Source organism: Eptatretus burgeri, chromosome 2 (assembly GCF_056783735.1).
Source record: "Eptatretus burgeri isolate ZD-2024b chromosome 2, Ebu_testis_v1, whole genome shotgun sequence".
Lineage (NCBI taxonomy): Eukaryota > Metazoa > Chordata > Myxini > Myxiniformes > Myxinidae > Eptatretus > Eptatretus burgeri.
The window spans coordinates 133,614,834-133,638,341 of record NC_140962.1 but is presented as its reverse complement, the minus strand read 5'-3'; the positions used below and the strand labels follow the sequence as shown (position 1 = coordinate 133,638,341).

The 23,508-nt window shown below is 42.5% G+C and overlaps 1 long non-coding RNA gene across 4 annotated transcripts in view; it reads left to right on the top strand.

Moving 5' to 3' along the window:
• The window catches only part of LOC147033192 (uncharacterized), a 130,072-nt gene that overhangs the window by 40,275 nt on the left and 66,289 nt on the right, over positions 1-23,508 (top strand). For 3 of the 4 annotated variants that reach the window (XR_015055476.1, XR_015055480.1, XR_015055475.1), the window contains exon 2: positions 17,728-17,813. This is a non-coding gene — a long non-coding RNA (uncharacterized LOC147033192). The remainder of the gene's footprint in view (positions 1-17,727; positions 17,814-23,508) is intronic. The other variant, XR_015055474.1, reaches the window with a different exon arrangement.

Sequence of the window (23,508 nt, the reverse complement as noted above, 5' to 3'; positions counted from 1 at the left end):
ATATCACATTCACCTGGATTGGAAGCCATGTAACAAGTGCTACACCAGAATCTTATCTTTTCCAGGTGAGTAGAGGAGGCCTTTCGGTAGGATGTGGAATTTTACAGTGTAAAGCAGAGTATTGTGCTTAGAGGAAAATAGGATTTTCCAGATCATTGGAGAAGTCATTAATGTAAATGTTGAACAAGACTGGCATCAAGACACAGCCTTCGGGAATTCGAGCCTTCCCTGAAAGAGGGGATGAAAGGATTGTAGTTAATGCTGTGTGCTGACTGCATGATTGGAGGAAATCAGCAAGCCAGGAAGGAAGGTGGCCTTGTATTCCACTGCTTGGAGCTAGGACACCACCTTGGAGATACTGCTTGTTTATAATGACGTGAGTTGGGTCTCTTCATAGTTATACGAGTACACTAACACTATTTGTTTTATGGTGACAGTGGTTCTAGAAGTCATTCTTTCAAATACAACACATAATCAGGATGGCAGTCTTGTAGGGGAACCCAAACACAATTTTCCCCCCCCCCCCGAAAACTATTGAGAATCATTAATCACAGTCTCATTTGAAGGGAAAGAAATTTGACTTTTTTTTTTTTTTACCAATCACTAAGTGTCAAAAAAGCCCTTGAGTGTCGATTTTCAAATTTGTCAATGACGTCACATCTTGAAGCCATATAGATCCGAATGGCGGCTAACAGAAAGAAACAGTGCATGTCGAGCTCGGATTCAAATACTGATCCCACCGTCGTTAACAACACTGAAGGTTCTCAGTATGTTGAAACTGATCAGTGGGATTTTGAAGAAGCGGTTGGAGACGAAAGTAATGGAAACGCTTTCGGGGGGATTATGGAGCCATCTAGCTTTGAGCCTTGTGTGAGTGAATCAGAGGAAGAAGGCGGAAGTGTTTGTGAAGAAGAAAACGCTGGTCGCATGTTCACGACAGATTGGTAGGTTTTGATTTTCCGTCAGTTATGCGACTCCAGCAGAAGTACCCGTCATCGACAGACAGCTGACACCGCCCATGCACACTCGGACACCACAGACAAAATGGGTGATGAATGCTTTGTCCCGCCGTTGCAGGCTGACTAGTTGTCTTATATGTTATGTGATCATCCGATTTCATACTTTCCTGGGACACCATTTGTGTCTTTGATCATGTCCTGTTCTTGCTGCGGTGCTATGTCGTACCGTGTTCATTCTGTGGTGTCGTGTTCGTGCTGTCTCGTGCCATGTCGATGTCCTGCCCCAGTGGAGGGGGCAGTGGTGCTGGGGGGGGAGAAGAGTTGTGGGGTGGTGGTAGTGGGAATGGGAATTGTGGGGGATTGGTGGAGGAGGGTGGGTGTAGGATGGTGGTGATTTTTTGGGGGTGATGGCTGATGGGGGATTGAGGGGGGGGCAGTGGGGTGGGGGTGGAATGGTGGTGGGAATTGTGGGGGTGATGGTTGATGGGTGATTTTGAGGAGGATGGTGGAGAGGAGTGTGGGATGGTGGTGAGTATTGTGAGAGTGGTGGTTGGTGGGTGATTGTGGTGGGATGGTGAATGGTGGGGTGTGGGATGGTGGTGGGAATTGTGGGAGTGATGTTGGAGGGGGGAGTGGCGCTGGGGGTGGCTGTGAAGGAGAGGGAACCCTGAAAGTTTTAGTGTTCTCGGTAAATCCTCTCGGAGGAGGAGATGATATGTGCAGTGGCTTGCAAAAGTATTCACCCTCGTCCAAAGTTTTCATCTTTTGATACCACCTGAGCTTATTTCATGAAGCTTTCAAATCAAACTTAACATATAGAGTCTTCACAAAGTACTCCAAAGTGAGAAAGCTAAAAAATGCAGATAAAATGTGAATAAGTTAGATTAACAGAGAAAATCAGATGATTTTCAGTTGCATAAGTGTTCAAACCCTTTTCATAATAAACCCTAAATCACTTCAGGAGCAAAATATTTGTTCCCTTGCACTGTTTGTACTGTATTTGCACTTTGTTTGTACTGTATTTGAGAGGTGTTGTGCCACGTGACAAATGTAGGGGTGCTGGAAGGAAGAATGGGGGAAGGTAATTCGGTAACTGGAGGATTAATTGTGTAATGGTGAGGGATTCGTTAGCACACACGGGGTTGAACAGATGGTTGATTGTGAATAATAAAAGAATGAGTGGGTTGAGTGTTGGGATAATGGATACAGATGGACCGAAGGACGAACGACTGACTGCGGGGTTGAAGGAAAGACCGATGGGGTCAATCATGGTTGTTGAATTGAGGCTTGGTGAAGTGGATTATTGGTGGATTGAGGATATTAAAAGGGAAATGAGAAGACATCACACTAGGAATAAACAGACTAACCTCACAATGCATTTCCCCCTTAGAGCACTGGATACGGGGCAATGGTCTTCCTACCACATAAACTAATGAAATAACTCATTCTACATCGGTGATCTCCCCCAGGGTGCATTTCCAAACTTTGAACAATATCAATATATATGTAGAAAGAAACCACCCACATTTTTCACCTGTGAATGGAGGGAATAGCCAATCACCTCTCACCTTATCAACTAAACCCAGGTGACTAGGATTATATAAACAATTGACTCCTCCCAAAACTCCTCTAGCTGAAGAAGCTGCATAAAGAAGACCAAGAAGACCAACACTAGGTAAGCGCTATGCTGTTTTGAACCCTTCCCAGAGTTCCTCAACAACTACAAAGACGTTCACACATAGCACACACATGAGAATCCCAATGCTATGCAACCCCTCAGCTACCGGACCAGTTTCATCTCTTATTGGTGAATCATCAGCGATAGTGCAGGATTTGACCTGAGTTCATACTTGGTGGAAGCACCTTTGACAGTAATTTCAGCCGTGAGTCTGTTGGGATAGGTTTCTACCAACTTTGCACACCTTGATTGGGCAATATTTGCCCATTCTTCTGGACAAAACTGTTCAGCTCAGTGAAGTTTGTGTGGGGAGCGTTTATGGACAGCAATCTTCAAGTCATGCCACATATTTTTGATTGGATATAGATTTGGACTCTGACGGGCCACTCAAGGACATATATCTTTTTGTTCCTCAGCCACTCCGCTGTAGCTTTGGCTGTGTACTTCAGGTTTTTGTCATGCTGAAAGGTGAACTTCCGTCCCATTTTCAGCTTTCTTGCAGAGGGCAGCAAGTTTTCCTCCAGGACTTTTCTGTATTTTGCTCCATCCATTTTCCCTTCTATCCTAACAAGTGCCCCAGTCCCTCCTGATGAAAATAATCATCCTGATAACATGATGCTGCCACCACCATGCTTCACAGTAGGGATAGTTTTCTCTGGGTGATGTATTGTGTTGGGTTTGCGCCAAACGTAACATTTTGCATTGAGGCCAAAAAGGTTATATTATATCTTGGTTTTGGCAGACCACAAAACGTTTTGCCACATGGTTTATGAATATCCAGAGTGGTTTGCTGCATACCTCAAATGGGACTCGAGGTGAGCTTTTTGAGTAATGGCTTCCTTCTTGACACCTACCGTATGAGCCAGACTAGTGGAGTGCTTGGGATGTCACATGCACACAGTGACCAGTCTTTTCCATAAAGGCATGTAGCTCTTTCAAGGTTGTGATTGGCCTCTTGGTGGCCTCTCTGATCAATCTCCTAATTGCTTGGTCATCCAGTTTGGAGGGACAGCCTGATCTAGGCAGGGTTGTGGTGGTACTATACACCTTTCACTTCTTAATGATTGTCTTGACTGTGCTCCAAGGGATCTTCAAGGCTTTTGAAATATTTTTATACCCATCCCCTTATCTGTGCCTTTTCACAGCTTTATCACAGTGGTCTTTTTAAAGCTCCTTAGTGCTCATGGTTGAGTCTTTGCTATGAAAATGCACTCGTCAGCAGAGGAAACCTACAGGAACAGCTGATTTTATTCTTAATTCAGAATCATGACAATCTAACACAGGTGGAGGCCAATTAACGTGGTGTGTGATTTTGAAGGTGATTCATTACACCTGAGATAATTTGCAGTTACTTTTTTGCAACCTTAAGATTATAAGGGACTGGGGTGTGGGGGTGGGGGGGGGATGCCAAATCAAGACCTCCAACTGAGATATTCTGGTTTTGTATTTTTAATTAACTTTCTGAAATTTGTGGGATTTGTTTTTCACCAGGAAGTTATGGGTTACGATGTGTAACTAAAGGTGGAAAAAGTCTGCGTTGATGCACTTTAATGCCAGGCTATAAGGCAACAAAAGGTCAAAATATTGAAAGGGGGTTTGGATTTTCTATAGGCATTGTATGGATTCAATGTACTGTGATATCGAACTGTGCAACGATTCGATCATTGTTGTTGTTTTGTATGTATGTATGTATATATATATATATATATATATATATATATATATATATATATATATATATATATATATATATATATACAGTATCTCACAAAAGTGAGTACACCCTTTACAAAAATGTACATATTTTGTTGTAACTTTTTACTCAGATGTATTATAAACACAAGACTCAAAGAAATGATAGAGTAGACATTCTGTCATACATGTACAGGCCCAAAACATTTATTCTGTGGAAACAATGTGGTATACTGGGTGTATCTATGAAAAGAGGGGGGGTGGAGGGGGGCAACAAAAGTGAGTACACCCTATGTACCTTCTCACATTGAAGTGTGATTGTTTTCAGTATTTTGGATGTTCACCATTGTTATTGAGCACAGCAGCTATTCTACTCGGTATGGAGTTGACCAGTGTTCCACGTGTCTTTTCCTAGGATCCTGTTCCACTCCTCTGCAATGACTTCTCGAAGTTGCGTGATGTTGGACACCTTTCGTCCCTCAACCTTACATTTCAGGATGCCCCACGGGTGTTCTATTGGGTTTACATCAGGTGACATGCTTGGCCACTCCAACGCATCGACCTTCGACTTCTTCAGAAAGGCAGTTGTCTGCTTGGAACGATGCTTCCAATCGTTATCATGCTGAAATACAGCTCCTCTACCAAGTTTTCACAGGGAGGGTAACATCTTCTCCTTCAGGATGTCCCAGTACATCGTAGAAGCCATGATTCCCTCGATGAACTTGAGCTCTCCAGTACCGGCAGCACTCATGCATCCCCAAACCATGACACTACCACCACCATGCTTGACAGTAGGGATAACGCACTTGTCTTGGTACTGTTCCCCAGGTCGCCACCAGACACGCTGCACTCTATCAGATCCAAACAAATTGATCTTCGTTTCATCACACCAGAGCACATGTTGCCAGTAGTCCAGGGGCTTGGATTGATGTGCTTCAGCAAACTGTTTGCGAGCTTTCTTGTGGCTCTGCTTCAGGAGAGGCTTACGCCTTGGACGACGCCCATGCCACCCGATACTATGGAGTGTGCAACGTATGATTTACGCACTAACAGACTGGCCAGAAGCTGTAGAAATCTCTTCAGCAATCTTGGCGGCACTTTGTCGTCTGTCTTGAAGGACTAGATTCTGAACTTGGCGAACAGTGCGTGCAGTCATCTTTGCTGGTCTGCCCTGGCAAGCGCAACTCATTGTTGTACGCTTCTTGGAGAATCTCTGGATGAACTTGGCCACGGTGTTGGGGCTTACTTTCAAAGAAGCACTTGTCTTCTTGTGTCCTTGGCCATCTTTATTTCGGGCAACGATTCGATCTTTGACATCTTTCGAGAGCTCTTTATCATGAGGAGCCATGCTGCTTTCTCAATGGCGATTGGTACAGTATTTCCTATACAATTATTTATTCAGCAAGCAGACAGACAATTAGTGCATTGAGTACACTTCTTCACTTTCAACATACCAGGGAGGTTGTAGCTCCATAGACATAGTGTGTATTGTTTGGTGCATATTTGTACCATTAACACTCTTTGACTTAAATATGCAGAAAATGATGAAAATGGAAGCTGTTTTACCATGCTTGACTTACTTCTTGTGCAGACAATAGCAGGGGTGTACTCACTTTTGTTGCCTCCTCTTTCAGAAATATTCGTAATATGCCACATTGTTTTTATGGAATGGCAGTTTTGTGCCTGCGTACATATTGCAGAATGTCTACTCTGTCATCAACTCTAAGGTTTTGCTTCTAACACAGCTGCTTAAAAAGTTACACTGAATTATTTACATATTTGTGAGGGGTTTACTCACTTTTGTGAGATACTATATATATATATATATATATATATATATATATATATATATATATATATATATATATATATATATATATATATATATATATATATATATATATATATATATATATATATACACAAACACACATTCTACTCTTATATCTATCTTCCACTGAAATATTAGCCATTTTTGTTTCAAGGAAATAATATTGAATACCAGCTTACTGGTAACAGGGGGCACTGGATCAGTGGCACAGTGATGTTCTCAGCAATGATGTTCACAGCAATGTTCTCAGCAGTGTCCCCTGTAACCATACAAAACTAGAAAAAGAACAATCATAGATTGCAGACCCTCACCAGGAATTGTTTGTGTGGTGCTTATGTACTGGTGTGTTACATAATTAATAATGGACATAACGAGAATGGCCACTTTAAAACTGCTGGCAGTGATGACCGAGTACCAAGACGTCCCGCTTTGATGCAACCCTACTTTGATTGGAGACTTGACCCTGACCCATCACATTTATTATTATTCAATTGAATTCAGAATGGGATTAAAATAAATTCAATTCAAATCAAATGGAGGACCGAATAGGTACAGTACTGCATTGGTGTAATCAGAAGGAACCTGAACAAGCAAAAAAGAAAGATGAAGTCATCATGAGGAATCTGGATAGGATTCGGGTTTCAGCTGCTACTTCTCTACCCTCAAACCCATCCAAGTGCAGCCAAGTGAGCCTTATTATAAAAAAAGAGAACCCAGATCAGAAAAATAAATAATTCTGGTTGCCAGACCACGCATCTGATCAGGTTGAAATTTAAAACATCTATTCCCCATTACTCATAGATCATAATTTTGAAGTTTCACATTGATCGATGAAGTGACTCAAGAGAAATAATTTTTTTTTAAAGATTTTCGCTCAATCCAATATGGCTGCCAGACCATGTGACCTATGGATTATTCGTGAATACACTGGTATCCCCAAGGCTTGGGGAACATTTGTTCGAAGCTTCCCTTCAATCTATCCAGCTGTTCTGGAGAAGAATATATATATATATATATATATATATATATATATATATATATATATATATATATATATATATATATATATATATATATATATTTAAGTTTTAGGGTAAATCCAAATATTGCTGCCAAACATTATGACCTATAACATCGTATACGTGAACCTTTTCTTCTTCATGGATAGGCGGCCATATGTGTAAAGTTTCGCCTGGATCTGTTTGACCATTTGGAAGAAGATTTTTCAAGGTTGAAAAAAAGAAATTTGGGCTGCCACACTACATGACTGATGATGTCATCTATTTTTTTTTCCTGTGGATCAATTTATTACTGGATGAGCCTCAAAAATGTTCGTACTGTTTGGATGTTGCGTTCTATGTATTCATTTATGATTTCATAACAAAGGCACCTATGACATCAAAAAATCACACTTATTCCCCATGTGGAGTACTTGCCATGTGGCAAGTCTCAATTTTTCCTTGGTGCGGTTTTGGAGATAGAAATCCAAAGTTTTTCCTTTTTTCCAACATTGGCTGCCACATCACATTACCTATGACATCATAATCATCATTAAAACATTCAACATGAGTAGTCGTTCCTATGGTGAAAATTTTGTCTCAATCCAACAAACAGTTGCAGTGAAAAACAGTCTTGGTCTGTGCGGCCAAACAAAGAGACAGACAAACAAACAAGAAAGATGTCATGCACAGAACGAGACTTGCCAAACTCATAAAACAAATTTCACCTTAAAAAATAATTAGTTGTTGAATTCAATGACCAAATATGCAACTCCTCTTCAAATTTCAAGTCAATCGGAGGAAAAATGACAATTTTAGAAATTAGACCTCAAGATGACCTTTGACCTTTGACCTCAAAATCAATGGGCTTCTCAATTGAGACTGCCTCTATAAATTGGTAAAGTTTTATGATGATTGGTTTAGAATTGTGACCTGTAGGTGGTTGACAAACGGACAGACAGAATAACAAAATCGACTGACCAATATGCTTGAAAAATGTTCACTTTTCAAGTAACAGACACAGACGCAGACAGAATAATGCACAAGACCAACCAATATACTTGAAAAGTCTTCGATTTTCAGAAGTAACAAACAGACAGACAAACATAGCACGATACTTGCGAAATCCATAAAACCTTTGACCTTCAGACCTCAAAAATAATTCATCTTTTGACCTTCAGACCTCAAAAATAATTGTTGGTTTAATTCAATGACCAAATATGCAACTCTTATTAAAATTTCAAGTCAATCGGATGAAAATTGACAATTTTGGAAATTCGGCCTATCTTGACCTTTTAGCCTATGTTGACCTCAAAAAATAATTCGTACTTGAATTCAGTGACTTGAGATGCAAATCCTCTTCAAATTTCAAGTCAATGGGATGAAAATTGAGAATTTTAGAAATCCCACCTTAGTTGTTGACCTTTGGCCAATGTTGACCTTTTGGTCTTTGTTCACGTCAAAAATAGTTGGCTGGTTGAATTTAGTGACCTGAAATTTAAATTCTCTTTAAATTTCAAGTCAATCGGATGAAAATTGAGGATTTCAAAATCTCACCAAAGTTGTTGACCTTTGACTTATGTTGATCTCAAAAATAACTGGTGGTTGAATTCAATGACCAAATATGTAACTCCTCTTCAAACTTCAAGTCGATCAGATGGAAATTGACAATTTTATAAATCAGGCCTATTATATGTTGACCTCAAAAATAATTGGGGGTTGAATTCATTGACCTGATATGCAAATCCTGTTTAAATTTCTAGTCGATCGTATGGAAATTGAGGATTTTAGAAATTTGACAGTTGTTGACCTTTGGCCTATGTTGACCTCAAAAACAATAGACTTCCTGGTTATGACAAACTCTACTGTGTGGTGAAGTTTTGTGAAGATTGGTTTAAAATTGTGACCTGTAGGCAAGAAACATACAGACAGAATAAGACACGCAACTAACTAATACACTTGAAAAATCTTCGATTTTCACAAGTAACAAACAGAACTAAATGCAATACCCTCTCCTCTAGTGATGGTAATAGTAATTAAATTGAATACTTATATTTGTTCTTCTTCGCTAGGCCACAGACTTATTGATCAACTCTTGTGCATTAGTATTTTCCATCGTTCTGACTCATCCACAATTTCAAAAAACACATCATGTTAAGAATATTTGGAATACAAAGCACATCGAGTTTTTCTGTATAACGCTATGCTGTTGGAATTTATGCTAAGGAATGTTTTTCGTTTTGTTTTTAGAGATATCCAAAGGATCATGGAAGAGCTGATGGTGTGGGCTGTGTCGGGAGGGGGTGGGGTAGGGGGGCATCCACACGTCCAGTAATTCCACCAAGTGAAATTTTATGGTGGAATATTTGCTCGGTTTGCTGTCGACACTGACAGTTATGTTCCATCTCACAAAGGCAAAACAAGACATTCAAAGCATGATATTCACATCTGTTATAATGCTAAATTCATGTAGTTTGCTCATAATTGCTCACGTCTTAATAGGACACTGTAAAAATCCTTTCCCCCTCAATGAAATTGACTGATAAACGTTTTTTTTTTTTTTTCACTGTTGTGGCTGATTTCTGATTGGAAATCTACAGGTTTGGGTGTATACCGTGTACAAGTCTGCCCAAACCAACCTACAAGCAGATAGGTAGTAGCCATGACAACGTGTGTGAAGATGCACATGACGTCAGAGACAGTCAAAGCCACAGCTTGCGTTGACATCATGGTGGAGACTCGGTCATGCGGATCTGTACCATATAAATTTGAACCTCAAAGGCACAGAGAAAGAGCTTAAAATGACAGAGAAAGCAGATGGGATGAGCGTGAATTTGAAAAGCCCGAATAATATAACTTGCTGCGGGTCATATAGTTTTAACACTATCAGAATTTGATGACGCCTCATCTTGAATATTGTGGGCAGTTTTGGTCACAACATCTGGGGAAAGATAGCTGCCAGAGATAAGGTTTAATACGGGGAGCGACTGAAGGAGACAGAACTTCAAATAATTAGAAAGGATGTTTGATCTGATAGAGATGTTGAAGATAATAAAGGGTATCAACAGAATTAATGCAGAATATTAGTTATTCAGTGGAATGGAGAGTGGCAGGACCGAGGGGCCACAGCATGGAAGTAAAGCTCTTGAGATGTCGGAGTCGTTCACTCAGACTAGTTGTTCCATGCAATGGTCTCCCTGGAAAGATCGTGGCAGCATAAAGTAGAAAGATTTCAACTTGAACCAGAAGGGTACTCGATGGAGCACATACCTCTGCCCCGTAATATCTGATCCACGAGAACATATCTGGCCCAACACATTTTTGAAATATCATGCTATATATTATAGTTTTTTAGCCCTATCTCTCAATGGTGAAGATTCACTTAAAAAATTATCGTAGGCGGATCTGGATCCGGATCTTCACCAAAAATGTAATCACTTCGTCCTTGTCACACACCCAACCTGTCGTCGAAATTTCATCCAGATACGTCAACAACTTTTTGAGATATCCTGCACAGAGACAAACAAACAAACAAACAAACAGGAAAAAGACGTCATGCAGAGCATGATACTTGCAATAGCCATCCCCCTCTCCAAAGGTTTCCATGGATACATCAAATTGTCCATTTCATTTAGATTAAAATTGCCAATCGTAAATCTCAGGTCAATCGGATGAAAATTGATTGACCTTGAGTTGACCCTTGACCTTTTGACCTCAAAACAGTTGCTTTCCCAATTCAGTAATGTACCAAATGCCATTGCTGTTTAATCATCAAGTGAATCGGATGAAAATTGACGATTTTTTCAGAGAAAAATTTATAATCTTAAATTTTGGCCTTGAGTTGACCTTTGACCTTCTGACCTCAGAAATAGTTGGTTTTCCATTCCAGGGACAAAATGTACAAATCTTGTTCAAATTTCAAGTCAATCGGATGAAAAATGATGATTTTAGAAACTTGACCTCAAGATGACCTCTGACCTTTGACCTCAAAATCAATCCGCTTTTCAGTTGAGATTACCTCTACAACTTGGTAAAGTTTCATGGTGATCGGTTTGGAATTATGACCTGTACGCGATTAAACAGAAGCAGACAGACAGAATAACAAAATCGACTGACCAATAATATACTTGAAAAATCTTCGATTTTGCAAGTAACAGACAGACAGAAAGCGGTGAAAACAAAACCTCCTTCACCTTCAGGGGTAGAGTTGTGTTGTGGTATGTAAAAGCATTGGGGAGTAAGGAGTGCTTTGACATTGTCAGCACATTGGCTTTCTCCTTTGCAATTAGTGAGAAATCTTCATTGGTCGGGTTGTCGGCGACTAAACCATCTCCCCCACCAGGCTTTCTGGTGAGGATGATGTTTGGATATGGACACCCAGCAGGATTAAAAATAAAACCTGTCAAAGGGCAGAGGAGCTCGTTGTGAGCCAACGGCCATCCATTTCTAGTGCCCAACTGTGGACGTCCTCTTGCAGTTGGGTTACTTTTTTTTTAGGAGGTTAGTGGTAGGATTTGCACTCCTGCCACCATGAAACACTTCATTCCGCAAAACCCACAAATGTAAGGATATCTGAAAACCCACTCCGTGGGAGTACATCCTTTGCTGCTTCTCCGCAGGGCAGCTCACCGGATGACAGGATGGGGCAAAGCCTTCAGGAACCCCATTCCTTGAAGGCAGGAGGAAAACCATGGGGTAAACCTCCAGGGCCAGATTGCGGTGGTGAGTGGCAGAGTGGTGTTGAGTTGTCGTCCACCAAACGGCAGTCTCCTTGGGTTATCCCGAGGCGGTCTCTTCGGGTGGGTGCCTTAAATGTCCTATCCCAAAGAGAGGATGATCACCTCACTCTGTTATCATCTGAGCTCAAGCGTTTGAACATAGGTATTGCAGCCCTCTCTGAGGTTCGGAGACCAGATTGCGGCGAGATAATAGTGGGTGGTTACACCTACTATTGGGCTGGTCACTGATGATTACCATGCCCAAGGAGTTTCTGTAGATTTTAGATTATTGGGCACAGGTTTTAGCTGACACCAATGATAATTGAGGTAACACTGGTCAACGAGCGTATTATGAGACTAAGGATTCGTCACTCCTTGGGTGTCATTTCCCTGGTCTCTGTATATGCTGCAACTGAAGCAAGTGATCTCACTGTGAAGGATACATTCTATGCCACGCTCGAGTCTGTGGTTGATCAGTGCCCCAGACGAGATACTTTTCTAGTCTTGGGGGATTTCAATGCATTGACTGGAACTGATTGGGATGGTAATGAGACATGTGTTGGTCCCCATGGGTCAGGAACTATGAACCAGAATAGCACTAAGTTCCTTGACTTTGCAAGACTTGCACTGAGGATGGCTGGTTCATGGTTTCAGCACCCACAGGCTCATTGCTGGACTTGGTATTGTAATGCTGGTGATGTGGCAAAGGAGATTGACCACGTGTTTGTTGATGGTCACTAGAGGATGATCCAGAACTGCAGGGTCTACCGGAGTGCTCAATTCCGCAATACCGACCACAGGCTTGTTGTAGCAACTCTGAAGTTGCAGCTCAAATCTGGGAGAATTGTACCATCCCAGCCTCGGCTGGATATTGGCAAGCTCAAAGATGAGAGGGTAGCTGAGGAGTTTGTGAGCAGGTTGAGTGGGGATTTGGGAGGTGTGGGTGCTTTGGTGAAAACTGAAGACTTGTGGAATGCCTTCAAGACCACCATCCTTGATGTTGCCGGTGGACCAGGGATATGAGCCAGAGACTTATTTCCTTTGGTGCCAGGTCTCCTTGGAGAATCCTCAGCTATTGCTGGTCAGACTTTGTGTCCAACGAGTGATTGCTGAGAGAGACTCAAATGAGATTTGTTACCTGCATAGTCCATTAGTGTCAGCTGCGGCTGGATGGACATGTGGCTTATTTTCCTGACGCTGATCCTGCTCCCCAGATTCTCTCAGCGAGGGAGCCTCGTGAGTGAAGTAGGCCAATGGGTCGACCACGTGCTTTGTGGTTGCAGCAGGTTGATCGGCATCTGAAGGAGATGGGGATGGGCCAGGCATCTGCCCTGGGGGATGACCAGATGGAGGCCCCTGGAGTGCCGGCGGAAAGTGGACGCAGTGACACGCTGTTCGTGCATGCTCCCATACTTGATCTGACCTTCATTACTCTGTCCATGCGAAGTGCGGTGTTCACAATTGGTTCACTTTGTTACTTGGCGAAGAAAATATTTTGCCAACTATGTTGGCCTGTTGCGTTAGTTTGTGTGTTTGTCACACGATTTTTGGCCACAGTTTTCAAGCAATCATTCTGAAATTTGTTGTGTCTGTAGGTGAGCGGCCAAAGACAGCGATGCTTAATTTTGGTGAAGATCTGAATCTGGATCCGTGTCTGGATCCGCTCGCTCGCTGGATCAATTGCGGTGAACTGCAAAGTTATTTTTTTCTCCAAGCTTTAAGATCTTTATTTTATTTAGTTTGAATTATATACAGTACTTGAACACTAAAGTAGAGCACAAATTACCTTCATGGCATTTCAAAACCCTTCCGTTTCGCAGTACTTGGACAAAATATTGCAGCATTTTACATCATTATGACCATAGAAATTTGCTGCTTGCAGAGGCCGCACATGTCCTTGTTTCTCGACATGAGGTAAGGTGTTCTATCATCTCTCGAGTTTCTCATGTATTTATTATTTTGTTTGTGTTGTGACCTTGCAAATGCAGAAACGGAATGGCTCTTTAGGTAAGACTAACTCTTTGAGACCATTAGATTATAGAGAAATCTTTCAAGAGACGTTCTGATAGGAAGACACAACCCTTCATAGCAAGATGTACCATGAACTACTGTATTTACACTGGCTTGTCTTGTCTTGGAACCTACTGGCCTACTAAAAGAGAGTTTCAGTTGAGCTGGTAGGTTTAAACGGAGTATTTGCCAAAGGGTAGGTGATTACGTGCGCAGATCCAAATGCCAGGGCCGAGTAAGGGTTCTTTATCAATCTGACAGTTCCTGCGAGTGAAACAACCGGAATCGGGTTTAATGAACACTTCTTCAGCTGACGTCGGGTTATGGTGACATGACCAATTAACGTCTGAGATACAATGACACGCGGGCCATGCTCATTTGCAGCAAAAATTAAATAACTCACGAATCAAAGTTCAAATTGAAAAATAAAAGAAACTTGTAATTCCAGGGCATTGGTTCGTTGAAAGATAAAGGTTGTAAATTATTTTCGGGTTATTTTATAGGTCTACATTTCATTTACATAGGTCGACATCATCAATCGTTTAGATGAGTGTTATTATTTTGTCTACATTGATCCAAGGCTCATGGAGGAGTATATATCTATATCTACATCTACATCTACATCTACATATACATCTATATATTTACCAGCAGAGTGTGCTTGCACATTGTTTATTAAGAATATGAACCATGCCACCCCATTGTCTCAGGTCTCTCACCTGCATTTGATTTTTATTATTATTTTTTTTTCATTTCTTCCACCACCGAAGGTGAAGGAGGTTATGTTTTCACCCCTTTCTGTCTGTCTGTTTATTTGTGTGCAGGATATCTTAAAAAGTTGTAGACAGATTCGGATGAAATCTTGTGGACAGGTTGGGTGTATGACAACGACGAACTGATTAGAATTTGGTGAAGATCTGTATTTGGATCTGGATACAATAATTATTTGATTTTTTTTTAAAGTGATTGTTCCCCATTGAGATGGGGCCAAAAATGAGAGATAGCACGATATCTCAAAAGTTGTGGACAGATTCGAATAAAACTTGGTGGACATGTTGGGTGTGTGCAAGGAAGAATTGATTCAATTTTGGTGAAGATCTGAAGACAGATCTGGATGCGAGAATTATTTGATTTTTAAAAGTGATTCTTCACCATTGAGAGATAGGGCCAAAAACGATATACTACTGTATAGCATGATATTTACCCTTGCCAAAGGAGAGGGTATTGCATTTGGGTCCATTTGTTTGTTTGTTTGTTTGTCTGTCTCGTCTGTCTGTCTGCACAGGACTTTTGTGTTTTTCTCTGTAACCACTTGTTGGATTGAGACAAAAAAATTTCCGTATGTGCAAATACTCATGTAGAATGTTTTAATGATAATTATGACGTCATAGGTCACGTGGTGTGGCAGCCATATTGAAAAAACAAAACTTTGGACCTCTGAAACCGCACCAAGGAAAATAATTGAATCTTGGCACATAGCAAGTAATCCGTATGGGGAATGAGTTTGATTTTTAAAATTACATCATCGGTGCCCTCGTTATGACGTTATAATAGCATATGTAGAATGCCTCATTCGATCAGTATGAAAAATTTTGAAGGTAATCCAAGGATAAAATGGTCCACAGAAAAAAAAAAATCATTACGTCATCAGTCATATAATTTGTCAGCTACATTGTTTTTTAACAAACAAAAACCTCCAAAAATTTTCTTTGAAGTAGCTGAACAAATCGAGGCGAAACTTTACACGTATGACCGCCTGTCCCTGAAGAACAAAAGGTTCACACATATGATATCATGGGTCACATGGTTGGCAGCCATATTGGATATACCCTAAAACCTATAAAAAATAATATACCACTCAGAAGAAGTCCTGACGAGGGTCTGAACTCTGATTGCTCTTTTTCTTGTTAAAAAAATGTATTGGGCCCGATATGTTCTCGTGGAGCAGGCATTGCATGGTGGAGGTATGTGCTCCACCGAGTGCCCTTCTAGTTTATTTATATTATCACTTACGGATGCTTCTGTGATTTTTAGATCCTCGTGGAGGATCTCTAAGTCTTACTCATGTTGTTCTTCATCTTCTTCTTGTGGACTTTTTTTGTTTCACAGCCTATAGTTTTCATCGAAACTTCCTGAAACTTGGCATATATATGTACAAATACCCTGCGCAGACAGTAACCATCTCAGATTTTGAAAATTCCTCCTAGAAAAAAAAAGTTATGACGTCAAAATATCTCCGCTAGTGGAAATTGGCTAAAAAATTATCTCCGAAACTAGGCAAGCTTTTTGAATTCTGTTTGCAGGAATCGAACAGGGCATTAGGAGAGATGAATTACCGCTCATATTATACATCACTATGACGTCATATCAATTTTTATGACGCCATTCCTATTTTTTGACATTTTTTGTTTCACAACCCAGAGTTTTCATCGGATCTTCGTGAAGCTTGCCATGTATATGCAGAAAGCCCACGCGCAGGCAGTAACCATCTCCAATTTTGGAAATTCTTCCTAGAAAAAAAGTTGACATCATAATATCGCCGCTAATGGAAATCGCCTGTACCATTATCTCCGAAACTAGGCAAGCTGTTTGAATTTTGTTTGCGGGAATCAAGCCGGGCATTACCACAGATAATTTATCGCAAACCTGATACATCACAATGACGTCATATTCGTTTTTATGACGTCATCATTAAGAGGACGAGGATCTTAGCTCATTTGAGCTTGTTCCTGGTGTGTTGGCTTCCTTGGAGTTTTCTTCGTGTACATACAAAGTTTCAGTCTGCTAGGTCTCATGGTTTTGGAGTTATGGAGGAGCCACACGGACACACTGACACACACACACACACACACACACACACACACACACACACACACACACACACACACACACACGGACATTTATTAATATAAATATCTGCACTAATAAGTGTGTGTGTGTGTGTGTGTGTGTGTGTGTGTGTGTGTGTGTGTGTGTGTGTGTGTGTGTGTGTGTGTGTGTGTGTGTGTGTGTGTGTGTGTGTGTGTGTGTGTGTGTGTGTGTGTGTGTCTGCTCAATATCTCCAAATCCATGAAACCGAGCAGCCTGAAACTTTCCATGCATACTAAGAAAACTCCAAGGAATTGCATGACTGAAAATTGGGAGTTTGGGTTAATTTAAAGACCCCTTTTAAAAATAAACAGGCTTATTTAATCATATCCTTTATTAGGCGCCATCCTTGGCCCCTCGCTCTCTGGGGTCTTCAGGCGTATCCTGGGTAACCTCGCCTGGGTCTGAAGCTGCCATGTTTTTTTGGCCTTCTCAACCATGCCTTGACTTGGCACAGGCTGCAACGATTTTTTTTTTAATGAGTAAGTTGTTTTTTTTCTTTCCTCACTCGTATTGTCAAATGCCTGTTCATCATAGCCACGAATAGCTGTGTACATCACTTTTGTAAGTGCTATAGTTTTCAAATTAGGAGCTTGGAGCGTTTTCATGCATTATATGATGCACTTTTCTATGATCTACTCTCACGGACTGATTAAAGTATTTCATCGACATATTATTTCGGCTTTGAGGATCGGATATCGTGTCGAAATCTGTTGTGAAATCAAATAATTTACAGAAATAACGAGTCTTCTAACTGAGCCTATATACCTATTTACTTCAAGCAAGCAAGGCTATGGTCCCTCCTTCTCCATATATACACAAGAAAATGTGAAATTTCCAAAGCATTAAAATTATCTTTTTCTACTGTTTGGAGAATTATATTATGAGTGAACAAAAAATTGAGGTACATGTTAAAATTAACGAGCTTCATTGAGCTGTATGATTCATTGACCCCTCCCCCTCCCCCCCCCAGGGACTTGCCGAGCACCCCACAGTCGAAAGCGGTGCAGTTCATGTCACGATCGGGATTTTACAGTCGGCAGTTGCTACAAGTAAGAGGTACATGACTTACGACGGTTATATGGTTTCTCTGTGAGTTTCAAAGCAAAATCGATTTGATAACGCCTGATTTCAGAGCCGTTTGCCGTATTATCCTGTTTTCTAAATTATAGAGCCAATGTTTTTTTTTTTTTTTCCCACCCGTCACATGACAATTGACAGCTGTTTATAAAGATTAATGTTTATGCACATCTACCTGAAACGTCGATAATGTAACGATTTAAAAAATAGTTTGTTTATTGAAATCCCCCCAAAACAATCTGAAAGATACTCAAGGTTTTTGGGTTGTATACAGTGCGTACTGTAGTCGGTAAATCACACTGACTCCAATCTTCTGATTCCTGAATAATTGCTGATATCGGCCATGCACTAATACAGTGTGTGTCTTGTTCATGAGGAAGAGCAAATTCTCTCGGCTAACTCCCCTCCCCCCACCCGTGTCTCTCTCTCTCTCTCTCTCTCTCTCTCTCTCTCTCTCTCTCTCTCTCTCTCTCTCTCTCTCTGTCTCTCTGTCTCTCTGTCTCTCTGTCTCTGTGTCTCTGTGTCTCTCTGTGTCTCTCTGTGTCTCTCTCTGTCTCTCTCTGTGTCTCTCTCTCTGTGTCTCTCTCTCTGTGTCTCTCTGTGTCTCTTTCTCTCTCTGTCTCTGTATCTCTGTCTCTATCTCTATCTCTGTCTGTCTCCGGACATGTCTGGGTGGTGTTTTTCTCTGGACGTTTCTGGGAGGTATTTGTATCTGTACGCATCCGGATGGAGTTTATCTCCTGATGTGCCTGGAAGGAATTTTGCTCCAGATGTGTCTGAAGGGAGTTTGTCTCTGGATGCATCCGGACGGAGTTTGTCTCTGGACACGTCAAGGCATTGTTTGTCTCTGGGGGCATCCTGGTGTTGGTTTGTATACTTACGCAATGTGTAAGCACACCCCGCTAGTATAAATACAGTATTGTTACGGATTCGCGCCCGCCGGCGTGCTGACGGCCACGTAACTCGAATCGCGGCACGTCGCCCACCGGACGGACAATCCAGTCGTGACCCTCTCGGACTAACGCCGGGAACCAGTCACAGGTGGACCTTTCGGTCTCACCACGATCGAGCCAATCAGCCCCCGCGTGGGATAGGGTTGCTCGCCAAATTCGACCTACCTAAGTACCCACACGGAGGGTAGACCGGGCGATCGCACCTCGCCGCAGGTCGACTTCGGACACGGGCCACTTAAGCGACCCGTTCCGTACTATCGGGATAACCGAGCGGTGTTATCGTCGGCCTCGACGGTTCGATTAATTATCGGGCGTATTCAGCCCACTACCAACCCTTTACGTGAAGCAAGATGAGGATTCAATGAAGGAAATGACGAAGCGAAGCGGGAAACAGTTCAACACAAAGCACATTTATTCGCGACGAACGGAAAGCACACATATTCAATTCCACCAAAAGCACATAGAAAAGAAGAGAAGAAACAATGCAATTTTACACAAAAAGCAAATGCGACAATGCAGATCTAATACCGATTACGCGAGCACACGGCAACACTTATACAATTTTACTTCACAGACGGCGCCGACAACACATACCCAAAACCAAGGAAAAGAACACCCTCAAGGATGAGGCGGGCCTGAGGCCGAGACCGGGTCGGGCCTACCCGTCTGGTGATGAGACGCGGAGCGGCGATGGTGCCTCAACTCCGCGGGCCTCGCGGGCAGTGTCTGGTAGGGGGTGGGAAAGGGGCCCCCTTGGTCGCACTATCTCAGCGCGGGGGGAAACAGGAGGGGGTTGCTGATGCTCGGGGAAGGGAGGATTTCTATTCTGCCTCGAGTCCCGCGACGAGCGTCTCCACCTCGGCCAGGTCGCGCTGTCGGCCTCCCTGGGGTGCAGCTCCCTGCACGACGCGAGCACCCCCTCGTCTGCCCTCGCCGCTTCTCCACAGCTCCGTCCCCTCCGCTCCGACTCCAACGCACACGACGACGACCAGCTCCTTCTTGCCAACTCCACCGACTGCGAAGTCTTAACTCTCTGTTCTTGACTGACGAACGCGGTCGCTTATATAAGCCCCGTGGCTTCGCCTTCTCATCTTTGACCCTCTGCCTTCGACCTTTCACCTCGCTCCCCATTGGCCCGAGAAAAAGTGGGCGTGAATGCTTTTTGATCCATAAATTTGCATATATCGATCGCTCTCCAACGCCCTGGGGGCGGGGCCAAATCGCCCCTCGCTCACCGATTGGACGGAACAAAAGTGGGCGTGTGTCGTTTTTGATCCGTTTTTGAAGCAGAAAATCCGTGGTTTTGTACACGCTGTTCGGCGCGCGCCCTGCACGAGTCCAACACCGGTACCCACAAGCGGCGCAAGAACGGTGGCGATGCGACGGTTGCGAGGTGTGACGTGAAGCGGCGCCGCGGTGGGTGGTTGATGTTGTGGTTGTAACAATGGCGGTTGGTCCAAATTAAAGATAGTAAAAGAAAAACGGCTATCCTGAAGAGTCGCAGCATGCATAAATGACATGTATTCCCACTAGACAACGGGTTTGGGCCTAACTACACATGTACTTACCGAGATACCTCACCTAAGGGACCTGAATGGTGGTTTGCGAATTTGGTAACCACAACAGTATATACATCCAATACATGTACAGTATAAAGCTCTTTCTAACCACTAACTGACTGACTCACTCACTCACTGATATTAAAGATTGGTACCTTCTGGGTGACAGAGAAAGCTAAAATTTTGCATGCCAATGGACATCAAAGCCGATACACTGGGAAAAAAATCACAGTATCATCAGACAATATCCATACATGAAAATAAATAAATGGGGGAAAAATAACTGAAAAAAATGCAGGTGAGCGACGCAAGACAATAGAAGAGGAACGGTAATTTTGTGTGCCAACGGACATCGAAGCCTGAACACCGGGACAAATCGTAGAACGATTGGAAATCATCCGTAAATTAAAATATAAATAAATGAAAAAAAACAAATGCAGGTGAGCAACCCGAGATAATGGGAAAGCAGTGTAATTTTGCGTGCCAATGGACATCGAAGCCGATACACCAGGAAAAATCACAGAACCATCAGAAAGCATCCATAATTGAAAAAAAAAAGATTTTCTTTTTGTACGTTGCAGTTCATGCATTGTTTTATGAGCATGTGAGAGGCAGAGTGGGAGAATTCGTTTGAAGGAGAACAACGAAGCAGTGCCCTGAGTGTAAAGCAGAAATGGATGAAAATGAATCAAAACTGCTTCGTATTAATTATCGGTTAAACACCGCACACACTGTGTGTTGTGTTAAAGACAACTTACGTGTTGATCTCCTGTTTTTTTACAATGGTTCCCCAAATTCCCCAAATATGATCTCTCGGACTCTCTGGAAAATCCTCTATTTCTCTTTGCCGACGACTCCACCCTCTGCCGTACCATCTGTCATCCCTCAGACCGGCAAGCAGCAGCTTCTTCACTCACTGCAGATCGGGATAAAATCACAAACTGGTCCAACATGTGGAACATGTCTTTCAATCCAGACAAATCTCACACTCTCACTATGTCTCTTCGAAAGGACCGTTTACAAGACCTCCCCATCCACTTTCTCAACAATCCTCTGGAAGAAGTCTTTTCTTTCAAGCTTCTCGGTCTCACTATCTGCCATACCTTTCCTGGGAAAGTCACATTTCCAACCTCGCCTCAAAAACCAGTCGCCGACTGGGAATCCTCCGTCGTGCTAAGTCCTTCCTCGGCCCTCTTGAGCTCCTGACCACTTACAAAGCTTTTGTCCGTAGCCTGATGGAGTACTGCTCTCCCCTCTGGGCTGGTGCTCCTGCCTCCCACCTTTCTCGGCTTCACGCTGTCGAAACCAGGGCATTTAAGATCATCGGCATCTCCCGCAATGAAGCTGAGTCTTTGGGCCTCTCACTCAATCACCGCAGGTTGGTCGGTGGTCTTTCTGTCTTCTACCGACTCCTCTCCAGCCTTGCCCCCCCTGCTCTCTCTGCGATTTGTCCCCACCACATTTCCACAGGGCGCTCAAGGTCCGCCAACAACCCCCTTCTGGTAAAACTACCAAAATCACGAATCACTGCTCATCTTCACTCTTTCATTCCTCTTTTTTCCCGCCTTTGGAATAAACTTCCTCACTCTATTCTTTCCCATTCTTCCCTCCAGGCTTTCAAAACAGCTGTTCACCACCACCTCTTATCTTCCCCCATCCAAATCCTCGATCTTTTCTACCCCCGATAATCCACCCAAGCCCTCTTCCTTCATTTCTCCTGCTTTCCTTCCTGAAAGTCCCTGAAATGTCCATCTTCTCTTCGCCATGTTCCCCGTCCCATCCCCATCCCTCTCCCTTCCACAGTTCACCTAATGTGTCTGTTCCCCACTGTTTTGTCCCTTCCACTCCCGCCCTTCTTGTCTCATGCCTCCTTGCTGTGAGTTGTGTGTTGGCTCTCATACGAGCCTCGACCAAGGTATACAAAAAAAAAAAAAATTGTTTAGAGCCAAGCTCGCAAAAGGTTAATCCAGCACCAAGTCCTCATGTTGTCCCACATCCATTCCCATTACTTTTTTGACCCCCATTAAGCCTACCAAACCCACCCTCTTCCATGCAGGTTACCATCTTTCTTTCTCTCATCTCTCCCCATTTAACTGTTTGTTCACCCACCGTCATGTTTTGTGTTCAGTCGTTTCTCCAGCACACTACTGTCAGTATGTTACCATTCTACCCTCCGTCACTTTGCTCTTCCACGAGTCTGGATCCAAAAAGAAAATAAATAAAAGCAAACTTGAACCTGAAAACTTGATTCTCAGAAACTTTTTGCAATGAAAGAAAAACTTTAAAAAATTAAATCCACGATGACATTCTCAACTGCAATACTATTCAAACAGACCGTTTCAGTTTCACTCATTTCAGTTTTAAACGGAAAGCTTCATCACCCAAAAGCAATTGCTGGAGAGACTTTTCTCGTTCACCAAAGATCAGATTTATTTTGAATAACTCATCGAAATATTCTCTTTACATTTGAAGGAGCTTAATTTTTTTTTATCACAGCTGTCCTGTAAAAGCATAAATTACACTGACATAGGAATATGTTAACATGAATGATGAACAGTACCGTATCCCTCTTCAGGATGTGGCTTCTGACAAAGGGATCATTGTCGGTGGAATCTCATTTTGTCTGACTTCGCCTTGACAAAGCTTTCAGAAGGAGTAATTGAAATGCCTTGAATCAGAAAAGCCTTATTTGGCTCAAAACATAGATTTTCATCAAAACCATCATCCGATGTAGGGTGTGATGTGCCACGGACCCTGATCTCAACGTCCGCAGCCTGTCTGTGCTTTGCTTGCGGTTCAAGATTTCTTCATTGATGCAGCTCTGGTTTGCAGCGTGAAGTCATACATAATGCAGGTGCCTTATAAATAGCTCAGTCTTTATAATAAAACGCGAGCATGAATATTACATGCTGCAGGGCTGCAGTAGAACTTCTAGGCCTGGAACGCTCCTGTAATCAACCCCTTCATTAATTCTATTTCCAAACCTGCTGGAGGCCCCGGCTCTCACCACCCTCTCACTTCCAGCACTCCTCGCCGCAATGATTGCCCGGATATCATGGAACATTATGCGTTTGTAGATAAACAATCTCTGTTGCAGTGCAATAGCTATCATCTGGAGAGATGTACAGGTCTGCCAGGATAGCTTCCAGGTATGAGCATTCA